Consider the following 20,453-nt stretch of genomic DNA (forward strand, 5'->3'; position numbering starts at 1 on the left):
AAAATGCCATTACTCTCCAGATAATTTAAACATGTGTTGGCATTTATCTTGGTGGTCCATGTCCGAACACTAATGACAAACTCTTGTTATTAGTGGACTGAATCAAAGCCAAAGGCATGCCCACCCAAAACTTTAATCCCTTAATGTTCCCCACTCTCTAATTTGGTATTACAAAAAATTATGCTCGATTCATAGGTACAGCATTTCTTCAAAGTAAGTATAAATAGAGTGTAACAAAACACATATTTGACATGGTTTGGTGGTTTTTTTTTCGTTTTTTTTTTTTTACATCTCTCTTTCTGTCTTTCCATCATGGTCTTTCACCACCAAACTTTGTTTTCGTGGGAAGATTAAATATTTCTGCTTGAGAAAACCCTTTAAACTATGAAATGACTGCTGTCACTGACACACAGAACCCCCATCTGTACACACACACACACATCACGCTTCCCTGATTTTGGATGGATAGATGGTTGGGAAGGGAGGGGGGTGGGGGGTGGGGGGGGGGCAGAAATATATAATCTCCTGAAAAGAATGAGGCCCTCTGGGATTTTGTCAAAGTGGCCCCTCTCTGCACCAGGATTGGAAGAGAGCGGGGAGGGAGTGCTGGTGGTGTTCTTGCTTGGGTGGGAGGTGGAGAGTGGGGGACTAAAACATGGCCACTCCACACTGTAACCTGAGCCAGAAGGGGGCCAATCTGTCAAATAATTAGCTGTTGCCCGGCACAAAGGTTTTATTTGCAGGAATTTCATCGAGGCAGGATTGAATAATATGTCTGTGTATTGTGCGGGGTCATGGGAACATCATCTCTTACTGGTGGGCCATAAAAGACGGCTAAATGATAATGAGAAAAGGCTCTGGTAATTCAATTCCTCAAGCGTTGGTTTCCATCCTTTTTCCTCCCCCACCCCTCCTCTCTTCCTTTCTCGCTGTCTTTCTGTCCTTTTTTTCTCTGCCCGGCTAATTGCGGAACTTCATGTTGATGTTGAAGTGGCTTTATTCAGTGTGCATGAAAACACACACACAGTGTGCTTTAGCTGCAAAGAAAGAAGATGGTTTTAGATCATTTTTTTATTCACTCCACTCTTATTGCTTTTTATGTAGTATAGAGTTCATGAAAGACTAACTAAATACACAGGATTTGCCTCTCCAAGATCTAAAGCTTTGTCATGCAGGCAGTGGAAAATAATAAATGAACAGACATGCACATATACATACATAACAAAAGCTATCAGAGAACAGATTTAAATGCATTTGATATTTTGCTGGTAAAATACAAATACATAGATAATAAGTTGGATATGCTTCCCACTCCCAAACCCACTGGCTCAGTTGTCTTTTTGTACACTGACCTCTGACATCTGAGAGCAGCCGACCAGGAAGTGGATAGTGTTAAAAGGGATTGATTGGTTTGTGGTCTATAGATGATTGTTTATATCATTCCATACTGGAGGTTTGACCTTTGGCGACCCTTCTGTGGACCAATCCGCTGAGAGCCATGACCTGCATCCATTTGCAACGGCGCTAATTAGCTTTGACGGGTCTGGGTTTGCGTCGGGGTTGTAAAATGAAGCCCTGCAGTGCCCTGATTGAAGAAAGACCCGGCTACTCCACTTCGGGCCCACCATTTCCTCCCGCCAAATGTCAAACACATTAAACTTAATGTACCAGCAAATCTTACTCAATTATTTGTATGTTGTTGAGGTGTGTGTGTGTGTTTGCGCGCCCGTGTGGTGCCGCTAAATGGCGTTCATATGTCAGTGTATGTTCAGCTGTCTGAACACACTCAAGCATGCTGGTGTTTACATGTAAGCGGGGAGCGACAGAGTAGGAGACAGAGAGTTTGCTGTTTCACTGGCACGTCCATGTGGGATGAGGTTACACATCCTGCGACGCACTGCAGAGTGATGAGGAAACTTGCTTTTAAGTAAAATAATTGGTTTATTGCATCCTGTGATCTGGCTAATTGTAATGAAAGCAAGCTTACAATTTTCCAATTATAATTCTATGTCGATTCTGTTCCTCTCTAATAAAGAGGAGCACTGATGCAAAACAAAATGCCAGGACTCCATTTCCTGCTTGTGCCTTAGAGCTATTCAGAGATGAGGGATGTACACACCCTCCAAATATCAGCCCCAATACCCCACATAAAGCATCCGACTGACGGATGAGAGCAATACTAGCGTGAGGAAAGTGTTTCCGTGTACAGCACACTTTCACAAATCAAATACAGACATTTTTTTGGGGGAAAAAAAAAAAGAAATCATTTAAATTTCAGTATAAAAGAATACATTATACATTAACAAAGTATGTTGCGCAAAATGATTGGATCATGTGACAATGTGCTACTTTGGGGTTTTTTGTTACTCGTCACCTAACTGACACGAGTCACTCTTTGTGCCTCTGACAAATCATCAGATAAAAATCTCCTCCCCTCACAGTCGTCGCCCCTCTCTCCCTGCTCCTCCTCCACACGGACAAGCGCACTTGTGCCTCTCGGTATCAGTCACTCATATGTCTCTCCACCCGGCCTGTCAGTCTCCTACTAAATTCCCTGGATCACAGTACATCTGACAGTATTTCATCTCGGATTTGAGGATAAGTGAGAGGATTTCAGTTCAAGCTGGGAGCTTAGCATGAAAATGCCGCTCAGTGTGAAAAGCTAGGCGTTTACACGATGTGGGAGCCCTCCAGTACCCCCCTGTTTTTTCCTCCTATACTATACCCTCTCTCTCTCTTTCCCTCGCTCTCTGTTGTTGATTTAGCTGTGAGTGGCTGCCTGACACAACACTGGGTAACTCCTCAAGGAGCTAAATACAGCTAACCCTGTTGCATAGTTATTCTATCGCTGGACTCTGAGGGGAAAAGAAAAAGGATGTATTTTAATTAAGCAAAACCCAGGGGCTTCAGTATTACTATGGCCACACTGGGGGAAGACAGTGAGATGAAAAAAAGAAAGAATAATGTGTCAGGAAATAAACTGTAAGGTTTAAAGGTGCAGAAATCCAGGGGGTGGGTGGCAGGAGGAATTCTTACATTATCAGCTTTGATTTGACACATTTTGAGTCTAAAACACTCCTTTTAGAAAATGGTTTATCCACAGTAAAAAAAATATAAACCTGCAATTTTTGTGAGACAGTATATCTTCTCTTTCTTTTCCACACGTGAACATTCCGGCGACGTTTTCTTGCACCAGATTAGCATTTGCGTTCTGAATTTTGTGAACTGTTCAAAACTCAAATATGAAGCCATTCAGCTAATTTCCTGCAAGAAAAAATCGACCAGACGACACGCGATTTAAAACACATTTTCAAAGATGATGTTGCCCGTCGTCTTGCGTTTAATCTCATTTAAATATAATTACAGTAATTACACTAATGCCTTCAAATTTCTGTGAAACGATCTCGTTAGCATGGGAAGGCTGCTCATGAGCTGACTTGAGTGTTGTACTCCTGCGTGTGTGTGTGTGGGTGCCAGATTTTGCTGCAGCATACATGTCTAACAGACTCTAATAACAGATGAAAGGAGAGCGTGGACCCCCTCCACCTCAACACGCACAAACACACATATTCTGCAGCCTAGGTTAACCCTGGAAATAAAGAAATAAAGGCAATACATGGAGAACCTGAGGAGAATCTTGAATGTCAGTTGCTGGTAGGAAAGATGGATTGCCTGAATTCTCCACCAATCACCAAACAACACATTGGCTGCAGCATTGATTGATGAAGTATTTAAGTCGTCAATCTCACATCACCTGCTTTTCTTTTCTCTCGTTCAGCCAAACGGCTTCAGAAAAGCTATGCTGTGTCTGCATGAACCCTGACCAATGGAAAGCGTCAAGGGTTTCTCTGAATTTCAAAAAAAAAAAAAAAAAAAAAAACAACCCAAAAAAGGACTGGTGGTGAGGCCAAAATTTGGACAAACTTAATAGTTCGCAAAGAGACTGGGCTGAGCTGTAACATTTGTTGCAACCTATCCGCCACGCACTCACACAGTCACAATATGGAGAGAGTACCACTCCCAGTATTGAAGCAGTCCTTTTCTACACTGCAGATCATGCAAGCTCCACTGCTCTCACAGTGCCGTGGAACAAGCTGCAGTGTATATAACTCAGTCCAATATTATTGATGACAAATCATGATTAACAATAACAATATTGATAAAAATGGTACATTAGCCCTCACCTCTGACCTTATTTGCAGACCTCTTTGTACTATATGATGTATTGAATATCATAATCATGCTTGAGTACACTTTGCTTTTAAAAAAGGAGGTGTCACGATAATGCGTTGACGGTACATTGGAGAGCATATACAGAACCACTGTTTTCTTGAAGTTACCCTGAAGACGCCATTAATCTGCCAGTTAACCTATTCTCCTGCAGCAGTTCAGCAGCAAACCCGAGGAGGAAAGCATCCCCCCCCCCCCTCGCCACCACCTCCACCACCACCACTCCACCTGGGCCATTGTTTCCCTTCCCTAATATGATACCCCCTGAAGGTTCTCAACAGACCTCATTTCTAATCAATGCATGTGGTTGGTGGGATCATCCTGTCTCTGCAAATTAATGACTTCACTTTTTTCTGTGGTTTCATTCCATCGATTTGTTTTATTAGCCCATTGATCTCCAAGCACCTCCTCCCCACCTAACCCAGCCCCAACCCTCTGCTTCTTCTTTACTTATCAATATGAGAGCTGATTGCATCACTTCTGGAAAAAAAAGTGCTTCCTTCATCATGACGATGACGGAAACAAATATGTAGATTTGTGTGAGGTTTTTTTTTTGGCGACTGTACTTACTCTCTGTAAGTGCTTAATTGATTGACTTGTCCATAAAAGGTTCACTATATGTTATTTTTCTCTCATGTTTTCTGTGAACATATGAGTCTCCAGGTTAAACTAATCTAGTTTCATTAGTTTAATACAACTGTCATGGTCTAAATCACTCAGACATTCATCTGGTCAGGGCTCGCTGGTCTTATTAACAGCCATATCTAACGCTCTCCTCTATAATTCCCTTTGAGATCTGAACAAAAGGATAGGAAGTGCTTTACTTTGACAAGTCAGACTTCACTTCACAGGAGGAATTACAGCTTTTCATTTTCTGTCACTGGAGCGTTTTAGTGAGGTGCCCCACTACCATAACGATGTTCTTTCTCTCTTGTTTTATGACTTGAGCCACGCACAAAGAGTTGATTCACAGTAATCACTTATGAAAACACAAATGCCCGTGTGTGTATGTAAGCGACAACCGCAAAAGTGCACACACTATATATTCAAATACTGAGAGAAATATAGTCAGCGCCATTTGTGACAGACACAAAAAATGACACCCTCAAGTCGAACAAAAACACACAAATTCCCAGAAGGGAAACAAAATTCAAATGTGTGGTCAGTCGAGTTAGCCCTGGTGTCCATTATTGCTTCTGTCGGAATCCATTAGGATAAACACAGTTTACATTCTCTGGACAACCGCAGTAGCATGTTGTCCTCTCACATGTGGCAGCCATATTATTTCTGTCCTTCCCAAGCCATCAGATAGTGGCACATGCCATCTAGGAAATAAAACCTCAAGTAATGCTAAAGGCTGTAATATTTTGGACTCCATTAATCATCTCTTTTTCTCTCTCACTTAAAAAAAACCCAAAACAAAACAGAAAAACTCACCGTATTTTATTTTGGCTCTGAAAATAAATCAATATCTAGAGAATGTCCGTGTTCAAAGATGAGAGAGCGACTATCAAGCACCCAGCTCCCTCGACCAAAGTGCATGTTTATCCAGCTTGTGGGAATTCCTGTTCCTCAGGATGGATCTGGAGTAGTCATGATTGGCGATGTTCCCGTCCCACCCTGGCTGGCTCTTTCATGAAAACCGTATCCAACACAGAAGACTGCTCACTTTTCCTCAGCTCACAGATATTACACTTTTAAACTGGCAGCAGAAGATATTGCTACTGTGTTTACACTAGAAAAGAAAACGGATATGATCCCTGACAAACACATTCACATCTGCACATGAGGTTATTCAGAGTGAACATATGTGCCACATCAGACTGTCGTAGCTTTGCATGCAAGTGAACCAGCAAAACTTACAGTCAGCAAAAGTCTCTGTTGCTTTTGCCTTTTACTTTCTTCTACAGATCTATAATTCCACATCCTCAAGTAATTCTTTACCTTCACCCCTTCAAAAATCATCTTTCAGTAAAGCTCATGAAAATTGCACTCTCTTTCCTTTTACTACTGCAAGTCTACACTGTGACCTTCACAAAGCAATAACTGCCAGCATGATAGATACACTGTATACACAAAGCATTTACATATGTTTGTCTGAACACGCCTTCATAATGTTTATGTTATCTTTATAATAATTTTACCTCTACGCTAGGCCTGCGATTCGAGTCATAAAGAATCATCTAAGCAAACAGATAGGTAAGTTTAGATAGGGTTAGCTGCTACTACATCCCTGCATCTCCTGTCTTTACGTCTTTACATAAATCCTTTCAGGGCTTCTGGCAGCAGTTTCCTGCTCTTTCATCTGGCTCCCTTGTGGTAGGACTATTAGCCCGGCCTGTTTACCTGCAAGTGTTTGGAAGGCAGCTGGCTTTGGACGCTCAGTGCCTGCATAGGGCCAGGGGCTGCTGGGACCTGGGAACGCTGGCACCAAATACCGATGGGTAATTAGACCTTCATTCGAGAGCGAATGTGGCAAGCATTAGACACAAGGCTCTTTCCGGTTCAATTCATATCTCCATCCTGCCTTCCTTTCCCTTCTAACAACCATGCACCATCCTCTTTTTTTTTTCTTTTTCCAGTCTTACACAATCCATAATGGCAGGCCGGTATTTTAATGTATGTTAGAGCAGGGAAAAAAGATCAGCAAGAGGTCAGCAAGCAATCAGTATCAGGTAGGTATATAATTTTTATATAAATCTCTAAGACAATCATTTTGAAAAGAAAGGGACATGTGGGGCAATGGGGAAATTCAAAGCAATAGTCTAATGTCACTTGAATTTTGAGTTTTAATTGCTTAATTGTGAAACATCTTAAGTGTCTGTGCGCTTTTTAGGTCCTTTCTGGGAATGAGATCTTTATGCTTAAAAATGAAACCAGGGCAGACATGTGCAATAATAAAAGCAGAAGTGTAGCTGAAGTACCAACCTTCTCAAAAAACATTCTCAATAAAAGAATAAATAAGTAAAACCAGACAACAAATTTTAAAAAAGGGTAGATACATACATACATTACATCATACAATTTCTTTCATCGCCATGGATTCAAGAACACTTTTAATTCATGCTGTCAGTTTAATCCATTTTTATGTGGGTCTTTTTTGTGGCATTTAGCAGTTTCCTTCACTTGTGAGAAACATGACAGTGGTTGTTTCTCATGTGAGAGGAAAACTATCGAGAGGCCCCTTCTAGTTTTGCGGTGAAAGGTGACATAACCCATAATTCCACTAAAACCACAATGTTCTTTTATCAGATGTTCCTCTCTGATACTGTGAGGGTGGTTCACATGATGCTAACCAAAGGACTAAACTGCAGAAAATGCACAAAGGTACGTATGTTCAAGTCATTACGTGGGGCATTAGAAAATAGGCAACCTAGCAGGTAAAGTATAATATAGATGAAATCATAAAATTTTAAGCAAGTTATTCAACAAGCCTGTTCGCTTTACTTCTCAAGCTCTAAGTGGTTGGCCAGTGTAGCTAATACAGTTTGTGAGTGTGAATTATTAACTTACTGTGTAAAGGCAGCAGTTAATTTGCTATATTAGATTTATCTGTGTTTTGTTTTTTGTTTTTTTTTGCAAATGGTTTAACAGAATAAAAGATAATGCTGAAGTTCAAAAGCACACACTGGTGCCTGCTAACAATGGCTAGCTACTGAAACAGCTAGCAGTCAAAGATAACTTGTTTAGCTCCCTCTAAACAAAAATATTTTATATTACACTATTTTTTACAAAAAGAGTGAATGTAAGTGTGTCAGTGTCATTTTTAATTCATTGTGTTATCTGTTATCTTACAGTAAAACTGATTTAATCTATTTAGTCTCATAAATGCTAACATTTTGCTAGCACTTTTATATTGAATATCCGTTCAAGTATATATAAAAGGACAGCCTCCCTCAATGGCATCCATTATCAAAAGATAACTAGAAAAAATGTGAGAAGCCTTGTTGTAACAGGGCAGTAGCTTACATCAGTGTAAAAGAAGCAGCTGGTTATCATGTCTGTAGGTAGAGACAAGCAGGGGCTTGACCCAAGATATAAAATCCCAGGCAAAACATACTGTGCAGGCTCCTCACAAGGTTAAGCTACTTTATGTACTGTGAAACTACAAATTTAAAGTGTTATCGTCTACTTTTATTTAAAAAACCCTAAAAAGATTACCTAGGCTACGTTTGTGCTTACATCTGACTTATGCGGTGTCACTGGATATATTGCTGTGTCACTACAATTGCATTATAATGCTGCTGCTTCTGCTGTTGGCACCTTGTTGCAATAGAATCACACTTTGAATTAGGTTGTGTGTCATCACTGACAGCAGCTCATTGGAAAAGAAGGATGGAAATGCCCTGCATTTACTCACCCTTATAAATGCTGCTGCCCACATGCATCAATAAAACTGTATTCAGTATTTTTTTTCCTGTTTCATCAGAAATAATATTATTTCAAATTTTATTGAAATTTCGTGATATAGTTTTGAGACACCCACCCCTAATTACAACAAAACAAGCTCCATTCACTTATATCTCATGAGCGCCCCCTAGAAAACTGGAAGTTATAGAACTTGGAGTTAAATATCTCTGGTGTCACTAAGCCTGTGACTTGTAATTTATTGGGTGGTGACAACTCCAAACCAAGGAAACAATAATATAAAATAAAATGAGACATAAAATTAAAGTTGAATTTAAAAAAGATGAATTGAAATATTATAATAACACATATCCAATAAAATAAAATCTTTTTTTATATTTAATTCATTTTATTAATACTGTTGCAGCTCCACACAGTGTGACATGTACACATGTGTATATCAGCTATCTAAATTCTGCTGATTAGAAACTGATTCCCCGAGTCCTTGTGTTACAGGTAAAGGGCTGTGAATAGCTGACAGGCTACTCTCTGCTCTACATGAATTGAATCTGAAGGCTGGGGAGGATGCAGCTTTTAGCGGTCAGGGAAAAACACTGGGTCCAAATTAGCATAAACAGGAGCACAAAAGAAACAGGGGATAAGAGCGAAACAGAAAACAGTGTTGTCAATAGGACCCCCCAGTGAGGAATTTCAATTTCATATATCTAATTATCCCTGTCAGATAGAAAGAAGTGACAAAAAGCTGTCTTTGTTCTCTGTCTTTATCTCCCGCATCTCTCTCAATTAATTTCAGCATACGAATATGACTAATTGTCTCTCTGCAGCTCTGAAGCCACATAAATAATAATTTCGACCCGTGTTTGAGGGAGGGGTGGGATGTTCGTGCTTCAGTTTATGATATTTGGACACAATGGTTTGTGCATAATTCAGGTGATCACGTTAGCAGGCCGATCCAACCTCTCTGTAGACATCACCCTCTGCCCCACAGTCTTGTAGTCCGCATAATACCTCTATACTTTCCCTCTTTTGTAAACAAAAGCGTTATGTCTCTCATTTCTGTCACTGGGCTTGTTTCTTTGTTTAGAGTGGTGATATTAGCATCATAATCAGACAGAAAGAAAGAGGCGGCAGTGATGGTTGATTTATGCATGGTTTATGAGGAGAGACCAGCTAAACCAGTCAGCATCTGCTATGAATTTTCCAACATGTTTAGGTTTAGACATTCATGTTATAACTGAGTGATTTCAACATATAGTACTTTAGTAACTGATCTCTTTTCATTGGTTTATTTTCAAACTTGGGTGCTTTCAGTAATAGGCCTTTTTTTTTTACTATTTATATTGTAATTACAAGAAGCACTCAAACTGCTCTTGCAAGTTTTTCCCTTCATCCAAATTTCTATATCCTTAAAGTATTGCACTTTGGTTTGTGACTCTGACAACTGTATAATTAATTGATATCCTATTCACTCTAAGAGACCTTGTCATTTCCCGCGTATCAAGCAAACAAAAAAATATATCAAGTGAGGACGAAGGACGAAAATATGCGCTCGTGAAAAGATGTTTTATTACTTACTGACACTGACATAAAAAGCTCTTGAAGAATGGCGCTGAAGTGATGACATTTGTTTATTCACTCAAATGTGCCTAAAAAACAATCAGCACAACCTAAACACAATGAGCCAAACATCTGAAACCCGTCTAAACAAAGCGGCAGTCGAGCCTGTGCACTCCAACCATAAAACATACTCAGTCATTCACTCAAAGTGAGAGAGGGAGGGCAGCGAGGAGGGGGAGCGGGGGGGATGGTATTGTTACATTTCATTAGACACATTCCTTCTCTGTGGACTCTTGACCAGTTGCCATGGCAGTTCAGCTGACCACATTTCATATCAACTTCTCTTTCTCTCGGTCTCTAAGTCTTTCTTCCTTTGTTCTTTGTTTTATTTCGGTTTTAAACCAAATGATTTTAATGACACTGCTCTCTTCAATACAACAGTATATTCCAGACATTATAAGAGATAGATTTGGCGCTCAAGACTCCATTGCAACAGCAAAGATAGTGGTAGAAATATAACTTCCATGAAATCAAAAACTTTGTTTTTGAGGCATAATGGGTTGTAACTAGCATCTAGAAAAACTTCAATTCAATAAATATTAAAATGCCAACAAGGTTTGACTTGTTAAGTCGTTAAGGGCCAGTCACACAGGCCTAGAGTCCAGTCAGCAAATATGACAAACACTGTTTGTGGGGGGAAAATATGTCTTCCCCAACCAGGTGTGGGTGGCTGCTGGAGGTTGTTGGCAGTCGCTATGAAATCAATTGCTAAAGCCCCATTCAGGTGACCTATAATTGCCAGATGGGTTACTGGTCTTGAAGGAAAAGAGTTTATTACAACTAGTCGATGAGTGGTTGCTGGAGGTGGCTGGCAGTTGCCAGTATGAAATGAGTTGCAAAGAGATAAATGGTGCAGCATTAAAACCTCCTTGGGATTGTTTTGGTCACTAGCAGGTTGCTGTGGTTGCCACCAGTTTGCATGGAGGAGGCCAACTTGTCTGCAAACACTAATAAACTATTTGACAAGGGGTAGTGAAAAGTGCTAGGCAGAGAGGAAATGGAGAATATTTGCTTTAAAAATAAATGTTGCACCTTACTGTTGCGATAAAATATTGCATCAATAAGGCACAACTTTTACTTTGAAAGTGAATGTTCTCCACTTCCACTTGGCATTACCCTTCTTCAAATTTCTGTACAGCTTGGAGATTAGATGGTTAAGGTTTAGAGGAAATTCATTATCTTACATGCAAATTGCGAATGACCATGCCAATCTGCAACCAAATAAATCATAGATTTTTGGAGGTTTTTTGTGACCAATTTCACCTTGTAAGAGCTAGCAAAGTCCAGTAAAGGCTAGCAAAGTCTAGACACCATTTGCCAACCAGTCAGTGAACTGAGCTTGTCAGGAGGTTGCTTGTGGGTTCTACTCTAGGAACTAAGCCATTTTGATTCAAGATGAACAGCTGAAATATTTGTGGTTCTGCTTAATATAAATGCAAATAAGATTTGCAGATCTGTGGGAATATTTCTATCTCCAGTATTCAGCAAACAGCCAAAATGATATATTATGACATTCTGCTTACAGGTAGGTGAAAACCTTTAGTTACCTATAGTTGAGCGTCATCGGCAGAGAGATGGCACTCTCGGTTATTCGGCAGCTACTTTCAAAGAATCAACCAAAAATGAACAGCAGAACCAGTAAACTGCTATGACAATGGTGCTACACTGATTCAGCAGTTTTAAATCTGCAGTAGCTTCATCTGCTTGAGAGCACCCCAAAGATGTAGGCAAGTGTACTTACCAATTTGTTGAGCTTACTGTATCCATAATGTGATTAGCAAGGCAATTGTTCAAGAGCGTTTATAGGATAAGTCACATGCTGATCGTGTCTGCACACTTTTCCACATGCCACACACCTGTGGGGTAAAGCAAAATGGAAACTTTATTTTGGAGCATAATATTCACAATTTAATAATAAAAAAGTAATAATAAAGACAGCTTTATGTTACATTACAGTGAAAAATAATACTGAAAATGAAACAAGTGGTTTGAAAAAATATCTCGTAGGTAGCACTTTTCTATTAAACTTTGCTTTCTCAACATTTGCATATTTTGGTGAGTCAACATCCTGAATCAAAAAAAGTGCCACCAATAAAAGCGCAACACTATGCAAAAATCCTTCAGGATGAAGGTCATTATTGACACCTGATGTAGCTAAACCCGAAAATGGAACTGAGTCGCAGTCCAGCATTCATATTAACAAAATGCAACCTGTCATTCAAATCCAGGGGCACAGTTAGTCAGAAAAAAAACCAACTTTCCAAGCACCCATTAATTAGCATTTTTCCATCAACAGTCAAGTGTTTGCTAAAAAAAAAGGGGGGGGAAAGGACGATAACAGAGGGAGACGAAATTAATTTGCATTCAGTGTATAAATAGTTCCAGGACAAGGGCTGTTAAGTTTGAAATTAACATGTAAACAGTTGGAAAGTCTGCCCTGCTACTCCCTATCCCCTTCTCCTTAACCCCCACCTCTGGTTCCCTTTTAGCGCCTTGATAAATATACATAAAGCCCCACACAAAGACCGCCTTGTTCCTTCAAATGGGCTACTTTTTAATGGAGACATATATTTCCAGGATTATATCAGCATTCAGTTGCAAATTTTGAGTTTTTAATACTCCAGTTGGGACAGTCTATGAATAAGAGTATCATTTGAATGCAAGGGAACACCTGGTGCTGAGGGGTTGGGCTTGGAGGGGGTTTTGAGCTGACCTGGTGACAGTGCCAAAGCTTCACTTGTTCCCAGAGTTTGCATTTAGATTCTCCCAGACTCAGTCATCGCTATGATACTGTAGAGTGCACATTTAAAGTTATTCTCCTGTCTTATAAATGCCAAAGACATGGCGCGATGGCGGCTGCTACATTTGAAGTTGGAAGCGTGAACAGTGTGAGCTCAAAAAGTTTGAAACTCTTAAAGTGGAATTATCCAATATTGCCACGCAGCAGCTGAGAATTTCTTTTATTTCTGAAGTAGTGTTTTCAGTGCTGTGATCTATCGTACAACTATATATTAACTACATTTTTGCTTATGAACCTTTGAAAATCATCATTATTTTACTTTTGCAAACACCTGCTGCTTCTGGTTTATGCCGATTGGTTAAAACACAAACAAGAACTCTGAATTCAAAACTGTTATGAGAAAACAAAGGGGAAATTTTAAAAAAACTTTCAGCTGTGCTTTTTTTGTTGTACATTACTTGGCTGCATGAGAACAGAAAGAGGTGAGGGGGAAGGTGGTGGTGGTGGTGATGGGGGGGGGGACTGTTTGGAGGAGGAGAGAGGCAGGGGTACAGGGTCTATTCGTATGCACCCCACATCCACTCAACACACAATCAGGCCTGTATTGCGTTTTGCAAATTTATACCCAGGATGTTGGTTTAGAGTGTTTCCCTGAAAAAAAGAAAAGGAGAAGGATTTTTTTTTTCAAGTAAGTGTCTGCTTTCATGAGCAAGAGTGATTGAGGCACACAAACAAACCTTTGTTTCCTAGCTCACAGATGCAAGGCCCGAGCTCTGATTTACACCCTACCCCAAGACACATTTCTACTTATTTTTAATACGTTGCGACTAAGACTTTATGAAAAATAGGCTTATTGAACACTCAACGTCATTTGTGGTCACCCCTCAAAAAATAAATAAATAAAATGGTAATGCATGAGGAAATCACACTGTTAGCAATATCCACTCCACGCTGTGTATCCACTAGCCATTCAAACCAGCCTGTCTTCTCCCTCAAAATATTTGCACAGCCTCATGTTTGCAGTGACGGGAGAGCTGTACTCATGAGAAGACAATCCATAGCGAGACGCAGGCAGTCAAAGTCAAAGGCACGGAAAGCTGAAGCGAAGGGGTACCGAAGTGTCGAAAAGTTCGACACTGATTCGATGTGAATATTCATGTTTGGGTTTTACTAAAGCAAATGTAATAAGGCCGTGCAAACACTTATATCACATGTCATCATAAAATATCAGTTTGGCTATATTTCTTCTACTTTCACCAAATGTTGTTTACAAAAAGAAATTGTATATTTGTGCAATACTTGCAATGTATTCTGCATCAGAGGAGTGGCGATGTCTTGACTAAATGTTTGCCACATCAAATCAATGTGCTATATTTGAGCTGAGAACACGGTCAAGTCGCTGAGGCTGCTGACAGCATGTTTACGTCAGTCCCAATTAATAATCAGTTTAATGATTTGAGCCCTTGACATGTGGCCCTCGACAAATGTGGGCAGGAAAATGCACACTCGGTGCCGTTTGCATAAATCTACCGTTTCAGCTCGAGCTGAGGGGGAAACGGAAGGACAGGAGAGAGTGAGAGAAAGCGAGAGAGTGCGAGAGAGAGGTGAGGGAATTATAGGACTCAGATGTGTGTGATTGGCGGTTCCCTTGGCTCCCAGGGTTAGAGAGTTCAGAGAAAAGCCGATTATTGCTCTCCCTCAGGTCAAGCCTTCATAAATAAACACGGGGAGAGCCTGAGGCACCGTGTTTTAGTATGATTAGCATATCATACAGGCTATCGACATGGTACTTATCATATTACAGCGCAGCCGTCCTCTGAGCACACGGAGGTTACATGTACGGGGCTGCTGAGCATACATCTCTGTTCATTAGAAGGCTCCTCGGGGAGAGAATAAATCATATCAGCACGTGGTTATACCAGCCCAGGCGTTTGACTCCGCCATACAGCGGATGTTAACCAGAGCCTTTAATAAGCTGGAGAAGAGCTGACAGTTAGCTTCAGACTGATGAACAGCGGAGGAGACGAGGGGCAACGATAGGGAGGATTGATAGTAGGAGGGAAGTACACTGAGAGGCAGAACTGTGGTACATGAAACTAATCTCTGGACACCTTACACTTGTGCTGGCCTCCTGAGTGTTTGGACCTGACTTCATCCTGGACACTTTTGAATCTGCATGCCAGCTGCACGTTAACTGGGTCCATTATGTCCCCAGCATTATAATTAATCTTACAATGAACCTTAAAGTTCTGCATGATTACCAATTACATGTTGGGACTAAGATACCAGAGGCCTTATTTCATTACAAAAAAAATATAAGTGAAATGAAACAAAAGGTACCATTTATATATATAAAAAGACAGAATTAGCATTAGTGTTTTTATCAAAGACGAGCAAATTACTAAACAAACTACTGAAGCTTCATCTGGATTCATCAGTTGGCATCTGAAAAAGAGTACTCTCACCTGCCCAGTAGAGGTGGGTGGATCGATCCAGATATTGATAGTACCGATACAAATGCTGGTATTGGTATCGGATCGATACTATCACAATAGGATCGATACTTTGATACTATCTTCTAAGTTCAGTGTGTAGCCCAGTGAATTGTGCTTAAAGGTGTTTTGTTGTGTTCATTTGCTCGTGGTAAAGTTGTCATTTAAGCTAGTTTCTGTAAAGCTCAGTGAACAGCAGACACACAGCGTGCACAGTTCTAATCAAACAATCAGAAATTGTGGCTGGATTTACTGAGGAGAGTCAGCCTGTCAGGATAGTGCAAACCATGAATGCTGCATGTATCAACAAGTACCAGTTTAAAAAAATGCCTACTGGTTTTAAAAAAAAAGTAAAACTGCTTTTTAAAGTAAGAAAAAAGTTTAAGCTACCAAATCTAACATAACAAGAAATGTCCAACCTGACTTCAGTCTAGGCTTTTTAGTAAGACTGGCAGACTTGAAGTCAATGACTGTGGTCAATGGCTACTTGGAATTGTGATCCGGTGTAATAAAATATGAAAAGGGTGACAGATTTTGGTGCAGTGAACAGAAAAAATAATGTTTCTATGGATGATAAAATTAGCCCAGAAGGAATTATGACTGTGTCTTAAAACTGCACGGGATGGAAGTCACCCCGATTCTCAGACACGCTGCTCAGATTTCAATTTACGGCAAGCCTTTTCTCCTTAGCTACACAAGCTCAGCTCACAGACCAGGGGCCACAATTAGCAGCTAGCCATTCTGACCAGGGAGAAAGAGTTAATGACATCCGCACCTAAGCCCTCCTAAGCCTAGGGAGCCGGGGCACCGAGGAGCCTCAGTGCTCTCCTCCTTCCAGTCAAGCGTGGCCTCTTTAGGTGGTCCGCGCACACACTGGAGGGGATGATATATTCTGGTATTAAAATATCCTCCAGGAGGCCGGGCTGCCGGGGATGGCCAGCTGGGTGGATATACAGTAAGAGGCTACAATGCAAAAACGGGGATATTGGATGGGTGTTTTTCTTTTTTGGGCTTCATGGTGGTGGCACAAAGCTGGGATCAGTCAGGATGCCATGTCGCCTGGATAATCACACCCACCACTGGCATGGATCTTATGCCAGAGAGAGGAACAGCAAACATCAGAAGCATATATTTAGTTTTGAGACCTAACATTAAAAAATAGGAAAAAGTCTAAACAATATCAAGTTTAAGGTTTTTATTTGACCTCATCGGACTGTTTGCAAATTTCCTTGCATTGTTGTCTGCATACAGCACCGCGCAATAATAACACTTTATTAAACGAGCCCACCACGTTTCCATTTACTCCATCACGTCCATGCCTGTGTGTGCATTTCTCTGTGTGTTCTTAAGTGATGCCATCCCCTCGTGCCCACCCCTCAAATCCCCACACCCCACCCACCCATGCAAATTAGAACTTCACACACGGTGCGGCAAGCTGCTGGGTGCTCTGTGATTTCACACGACCAATTAAGGCCCTCTTGGCAGTTGTGTGAACAGTTTCATTAGAGGAGATAATATTGCAAAGTGAAATGATAAGCAATCATTATGATTAATGCCCAGACATTACATTGCTCGTTAATGAGGTGTAAATGATCTCATTATTTTTTGAAAGAGTACAGATTAGATTAAAGTGGAGTGGACAGCGCTCCTCGGTGTTCAGATAAGTTAGTGTTAATTAGGCCCAATCTCCAGGAGCAAATGAGCCGCAACCCTTTGGTAAACAATTAGGCTTCCATAGCCCTGGGCTAGATGGACAGGGATAGGCGACTGAATGGATAGATCACTGGAGAGATGGATGTTGATGGAGTGTTGAAATCTGAATCAGATTCATTGTTAGCTTTCCACACAAAATCAGACAAATTGTGTGCTTTAGTGTACCGAACAAGAGAGTGGGGCAGATATTTCAGGGTTTTAAATGTTCATTTCCATCTGAAGTAACACATATATACATAATACACGTTAAGATTGTGGTTTAGATTATTTTTCTCCCCTCCCCTCGTGTGTGTAATTGTGGAAAATTTAGCGTTTGGGTCTTATTATTAAACAGTTAGATTGCTGAACAGTGAGCAGCTGCTAAGGCTGAAATTAATAATAGATTTCAAACAGTCTAAACTATTGTATAGACTGTAATAGCTTTCTAAGTCATACAGAAGTAAAGTATTAGCAGTTGGAGTTAAACTTTTTCTTACTGCTTTTAGTACAAATCCAGCTGTTTGGTTACTATAATAATAATACTAACAATAAAAAGGCAGACCGCAGTTATTATAAGTGTAGAACTGTCGATAATCCGAGCAAATACTTGTCTACTGTATCTTACATCTACTTTTTGACTACTGCACCTCGATTGTGTCCTAAATCAGGCAGCATGATTTCAAACGACAGTGAGATTTCATTGAAATATTAAGCACCAAAACCTTCAGAGGTAGTTTCATAAACAGCCCTGGACCTGGACCATATCAATGCAAGGCTGTCCGTCTATTGTACATGCTCTGAAAAACATACTCTGGAAAACAAATATTGCCATCATCACAGACTGTCGAAAGACTACGAGAGATTTCCCGAGCTCCTCACAGCAGCCTTGCAGCTGCTCTCAAGGTAACAAAACCCACTTTCATTGGGTGCTTTAAATTACTTTTTGGCAACAAACTGAAAACAGGGGGAGAATTTGGAAGTGTTTTTATGTTTATTTCATGAAGACAGAGCTCAGCCTATTGACGTCAAATTATCATTTGTTGGGTCTTTATTGACTCAAACAAAACTTTTTTTAGAAGAAGTTTTTTTGTTTTTTTTTTCGCCTTATGCACAATTAATAGAAACAAAAAAGACACAACGGCTTTTGTATTTGTGCTTTTGTTTTTGACTTTAGGAGTGAAATCCATTCATTCAACAAAACTAAATTATAATTTATTACAGTACTTTAAAGGATATGCATCATCAGAGTTTTATGATGATTTCAGTAAAACCGGGAAATCAGATTAGAAATAAAAGAAAATACGTGTTTTTTTTCCCCAGTGTTAATTAAAACTCTTTTTCCTTGAGGCGCTAACAGCAAAGCTTTTACAAAAACAACTCATGATGTCTCAAAGGTTACCGCAGAGTTCGTGTACTTTATCTAAAGACAGGCCGGACCAGGCACAGTGGGAAATATCTGCTTCTGACAAAATTGATTTTACCGTCCTCGCCTTTTGTCTGAAAAGATATGCTTAGATTATGACGAGAGAAGCGATGCTGTAATCCCTCAACCAGGAGTTATGTTTCAGAGACATCAAGCCCTTATCGGTGATTGATAACGCTTAACTCAAAAACATATAGAAGCATTAGGAAAGTCAATATTTTGCCAGCGACTGAAGGTGACCCCTGGTTCCTGTGTTTGCGGTGTGTGCGTGGAGGGCTTTGATGGTAAATTTGTAAAGGTGGTTATGTGGGGAGGCTATTATGGATTTGCTATCTTGGCCTGAAGTGTTTGCGGCTGATTATGTGATTAAATCAATAATAATTTCTCTTTGGGCTCCTTTGCTCCTCTGCTTCATCTTCTTTTTCCTGTGTAGTTGAGTGGAGCGGTGGGTGGGGACTGGTGTACACAAGTACAAATGTAGGCACAAACACACACACACACAGGCACGGCAGAACAACTGCATAGCAGATGGCACAATGGGCACACAGAGGACTCAGAAAGTTTCTATAACTAGTATACGCAGGAATATATGAGTGGAAACATGGTAAAAAAAAAAAAGGGTAAATGTTTACAAAGTACAGTACTGTACACATCTTTAAAACCTGGAAAAAATCATGTTAAACCAAATAGCACGCTGAACAAGCTTTCACCCAGGACGTGTGACGTTCCTCAGAGATGCACAGCTCAAAATAACACCAAAGACGATGCCCAACACCTCAGCTGTCTTCACCTCTGTGTTCCTTCCATCAGACCACAGACCCTGGATTGGCGACTTGTGCCAGCCACTCCTTAGCAACCGCCATCAGTCCTCTCTCTGGTTTTGCCAGGTTTGTTGTTATGTCTAGACTGCAGGAAATGCAACATTACATTTGTTTACAACCAACAGGAACTAGAACCAGAAGCTGTTACGTGATTAAAGAGTGCTTCCCAGCGAGAGAGTGTGTGTGGCTCAACCCCCTGGGTTTGGCAACAATCGACTCAATACAGGCGAACCAAAATGGAGAAAGAGAGAGCTGCCGTTTCTATCGGTTAGATGAGCAGATTACATTCAACACTGTATTTTCTTAAGATTTGGGGGAACTGAAAGCAAGTAAGCGCGAGCCGAGCTGAGTTTGAATGCGATAGTTTTTTTCGTCCTGTATTCATGCAGGTGTTTGTTTGGGCTTGTGACTGTTTATAATATGCATTTAGTTAGTCTGTGGCTGTGTGTGTGTGTGTGTGTGTGTGTGTGTGTGTGTGTGTGATTGTGTGCAGCTCAGTTAACTCACAATCCCTCAGCACCCTCTTAAATCTATACCCAATAAAAATCAGCACCGTCTCGAAAAACAAAACCCAGGGAAACATCTGTAAAACATCGATTTTGCAGATTGCAAACCAACTGCATGGCTAATGAGAAAAGAAATCATTTTTGATTAATTAACCTAAAAATTGGAGAATCTAAGCTGCCACCAGGGAGATGACAAGTGGTGCAGGCCCGATCACGCAGAAGGAGGAAGGACATACAGTAAAGCCGCTGAAGAAGGAAAGCGCTCCGGGAATGCTAGTAGCTGAGGTATGGCTCCCATTACTGAGCCAAAATCACCAAGAGTCTTTGTGGTGATCAAATAGTGGAGTGAAATATTTTCCACTCAATGATTGTGCCCATTTATTCAGGAAGAGAAAAAAAAGATGTTGGTTAGCTATCAGCTTGCTTGGAATTCACTGCTTTACAGTGCATTAGTTTCAGTTGTGTTATTTGAGGGAGGGGGTTAACCCGGATCACAGCAGCAGACAGATACAGACGCAGTTCAGATGTTTTCTGGCTGTAGTCACAGATGTGTCCCACCTACTT

The 20,453-nt window shown here is 40.6% G+C and overlaps 1 long non-coding RNA gene across 2 annotated transcripts in view; it reads right to left on the bottom strand.

Annotated features, from left to right (window-relative positions):
* LOC146507965 (uncharacterized) overlaps nt 1-20,453 on the bottom strand; it is a 59,514-nt gene that overhangs the window by 17,447 nt on the left and 21,614 nt on the right. For both annotated transcript variants that reach the window (XR_014876834.1, XR_014876833.1), the window contains one exon: nt 11,957-12,071. This is a non-coding gene — a long non-coding RNA (uncharacterized LOC146507965). The remainder of the gene's footprint in view (nt 1-11,956; nt 12,072-20,453) is intronic.

The sequence above is a fragment of the Neolamprologus multifasciatus genome, chromosome 11 (genome assembly GCF_963576455.1).
Source record: "Neolamprologus multifasciatus chromosome 11, fNeoMul1.2, whole genome shotgun sequence".
In the NCBI taxonomy this organism is placed as follows: Eukaryota; Metazoa; Chordata; class Actinopteri; order Cichliformes; family Cichlidae; genus Neolamprologus; species Neolamprologus multifasciatus.